Raw genomic sequence first — 3,807 nt, forward strand, 5'->3', positions numbered from 1 at the left:
ATAGTTCCAAACGCCAGATCTGAATGAGGGTGGGGGAGGTTCAATTTGCCATGTTGCAACGAGAGCTTAACTTCTGTCTCGCTAGCTTGCCCTGCGCTCAGTGAATCTGCGTTCGACTACTCCGCCTAGGCTGCACTGTTGAGCGCAGATCCACTGAGCGCTCAACACAGACAGCATCGTCAGAAGGAAAGTTGATAAAATAAATTTAAAATTTTGTATTGTTCGATACATATGCGTACCGAACCGTAAGGACTGTATCGAATGGTTCAATATCGATACGACTATTGTTGCACCCCTAATATATATATATATATATATATATATATATATATATATATATATATATATATATATGTGGCAGTATGAATGTTATTCCTTGGTTCAACCCACTTTCAGCCTGGCGCATTAGGGGGCGCTAGTATAAATAGTGGCCATTTGAGCATTCCTGGATCGCTTACCTGTGATCTCCTTTTTTGGTCACCTGACTTCCCTTTGGTGTTGCAGAGATCATTCTGAAGCCTCCATCGCGGCTGGTAGGTGTTTACTCATTGTAGTGTGTGCATTACCTTACTTGGTGGTAAACAGATATTGTTTTTTAGGTCATAGCTGTAGAAGCCTCCTATGAGCCACTCTGCTTATGTTTCATGACGCAGTTTACTCGGTACGTAATTCAATTTTGTTACGATCTCTGCCTTTTATTCTTTTATAGTAATTACTTATTATGCTTTGCAGGAAGTGTGGGCCTTAGTTTTACGCAATGCCACGCTAACTGAGGTGCTGCTGCTTTGCTTTGCTTTTACCGTCTGTTCCCATTGCAAGATTTCTTTTCCTGCTGCTGCCAGCTTTTTAAAGTGGACGTCGGCGTGGACAGCGGCCATATGCATGCCGGTTATGGGAGTCAGCCGGCGTACATATTGACTGACCGTATGATTAATTTATAGTCGGGCAGACGGCAAGTTGGAGCAATACGGCGATTCCGTTTGCTTCAGATTTTAAAGTTTTATCCAGATTCTATGTTGTTTTTCTGTTGTTTTGATTTGTAGTTTGGATTTTTGTTACGCCACTGATGGGAGACCCTTTTTATAGCTGCAGATCACTAGTGTGGTCATGCAGTTGGGTTATCCCCCAGCGCTACATATTAGTTTTGTTGTAATATATTAAAATTTTCTTTGTTTCTTTTATTCAGATGCGGAGTGCCGACGTGGAGGAGACTAGGGTGCCTTGGTGGTGGGATCCTTTGAGTGTACACACCTGCCTTGTTTAGCTTATTAGTGTGAGTGTGTGATTTTGTGTTGCACTTGTGTCTTGGTGTGTTTTCTTTTTTTGAGTTTGTGCGTGGCATCCCTGCCCCTCCACTGGTAAGCCTCAGCTCTGAATACCTTTTTAAGCATATTTGTACATGGATATTTATGATTGTGCTTTTATACGGTGTTTTAAATAATTATTAATAAATTGTCAACTTGTTTTATCATTGAACCTCGTCTCTGTACTGAGTATAACAAACCTAACTGCCTTCTTGGTGATTAGTGTTACTTCCAGTATTCTCTGGGTGAAATTCCCAGAGTGGCGTTGTCTTATAAACTGTGAAGAGTATTTACTTTATTCTCTCCTCGTACTGCCATATATATATATATATATTACATATATATTACACCCCAAGGGTGGTGGAGAATGACCGAGCTAAGAATCTGTGGGACTTCCAGATACAGACGGACAAAATGGTGGTGGCTAACCAACCACCACATAGTGGTGGTAGACAAACAGAAGAAGACGGCCGTAGTGATCGATGTAGCGGTTCCGAATGACAGCAATATCAGGAAGAAGGAACACGAGAAGCTGGAGAAATACCAAGGGCTCAGAGAAGAGCTCGAGAGGATGTGGAGGGTGAAGGTAACAGTGGTCCCCGTGGTAATCGGAGCATTAGGTGCGGTGACTCCCAAGCTAAGCGAGTGGCTCCAGCAGATGCCGGGAATAACATCGGAGATCTCTGTCCAGAAGAGCGCAGTCCTGGGAACAGCTAAGATACTGCGCAGGACCCTCAAGCTCCCAGGCCTCTGGTAGAGGACCCGAGCTTGAAGGATAAACCGCCCACAGGCGTGCTGGGTGTTTTTTATATATATATATATATATATATATATATATATATGTAAAAGTACAAAGTACATTTCTACCTTGTACCTTGACCCTGCTTGCCTAGAAGTAGAATTGTAGAAATTAGGATCTGGTTCTCTCTCACTTTCTTGACTTAACTCATTAAAATTAATTTATAAAAGTTGAAAATCACAAAGAAGAGTGCAGCCGAGCAAAAGTACCACTATAAATTTTTCTTTATAGTAAGTGTATGCTACTGTCATGGCTGCCGGGGCGGGCCGTGTGGTGTTGGAGGAAAAGGACCCAAAATGCAGGCAATGACTGATGATATGAGTAAGAGTTTATTTACAAGTGGCAGAGTGACAAAAACAGATATTGAGACACGAGAAGCTACTGAAGAAATCTAAACTGGGAAAACTAAACGAAAAACATTTACTAAACGAAATGAATGAAAATTTAAAAAATACCATCACTTATGTGGATACCCTCTCGGCGCCAGCTGCAAGGCCGGAGCTGAACAAAACACCCTGATAACGACTGTGTTTAGTCTGCTCCTTCCCATTCCATGCAAGGCCACCTGGGTTGGCTGGAAGACTGTTTGCTTAGCCTGGCAGGGCGAAGGACACTGTCTCAGCTGAACTATGGACACGCACACACATACATATACTGATACCGATAAGCACTCACTGACGCATCACCCTCCCTACCCCGGATCCAACGCCACCTCCAACGCTTACCTCCCCTCTGATGTGGACATCGGGTCAGTTGGAGGCGCACTCTGTCAGCTGACTGTTAGCAGAGCTAGTGAAATGTCTGAAAACATCTGAGCACTTTTGCAAACATGTTCTATGTTGACAACCTGACCAGACATTCGCGCTAAAACACTATTATTAAAACTACACCATTGCTGCCTGTGATTTGAAATGCATTCTGGGATACCAAGTCGACACAAGCAATCGATTATCTAGGATTGACCTGTCTTGCCTTACTTTGCACGGCAACCAATCAAATGTTAGAGAAGCTGCATGGCAGCGTTAACCCCGCCCACTTAGTTTGATGGGTGAGGCTGACAGATAAAATTATTTCATGGTGAGACCTGAAGGACTGTCAAGTCAACTGTGCCAAAATGAATTAATTAAATACACCATTAAATAATTATTTAAATGTTGCAATAATTAATTAAAATGTGAAATAAATAAATAATTAATTAAATGTGTCAAAAATTAATTAATGTGTCAATAATTAATTAATTACATGTGTCATAAATATTTATGTAATTAATTATTTCCAATTTTAATTAATTATTGCCACATTTAATTAATTATTTAATGGTGTATTTAATTAATTCATTATGGCAGTCCTGGCGTTCCATATCGGAGTACCGGCCTTCGTGGTCTACGTCCTTCTAAGTCCGAGAAGGCCGGAAGTGCGAGGCTATGAAATGGGACGGTCTAGCCTTCAGATTTGCGTCACCGCTGTGTCGGTGGAGCCAGGACACTGGCGTTAGTTCTCGACCGTCTCACACTTCTGTTTAATCAGTTTTCTGTTTGACTTTTATTCAGCTGTGTAAAAATCCCGGAGGAACCTACCTGATGGATTAATAAAGTTTTATTTAATCTAATAATCTAATAACTTTGATCTCAGCCAAACCAATTTACTCCGGAATAAATAAAACACAGAAAAAAGCTAAACAATCACATTTTTAAGTTATCCAAT

At 41.3% G+C, this 3,807-nt stretch overlaps 1 long non-coding RNA gene across 1 annotated transcript; it reads left to right on the forward strand.

Annotated features, from left to right (window-relative positions):
• Positions 1 to 369: 369 nt before the first annotated feature.
• LOC146523798 (uncharacterized) lies at positions 370 to 1,614 on the forward strand. The gene is made up of 3 exons (XR_014877803.1): positions 370 to 533; positions 600 to 661; positions 733 to 1,614. It is a non-coding gene; the product is annotated as an uncharacterized LOC146523798 (long non-coding RNA).
• Positions 1,615 to 3,807: the final 2,193 nt, after the last annotated feature.

Source organism: Neolamprologus multifasciatus, chromosome 2 (genome assembly GCF_963576455.1).
Source record: "Neolamprologus multifasciatus chromosome 2, fNeoMul1.2, whole genome shotgun sequence".
NCBI lineage: Eukaryota > Metazoa > Chordata > Actinopteri > Cichliformes > Cichlidae > Neolamprologus > Neolamprologus multifasciatus.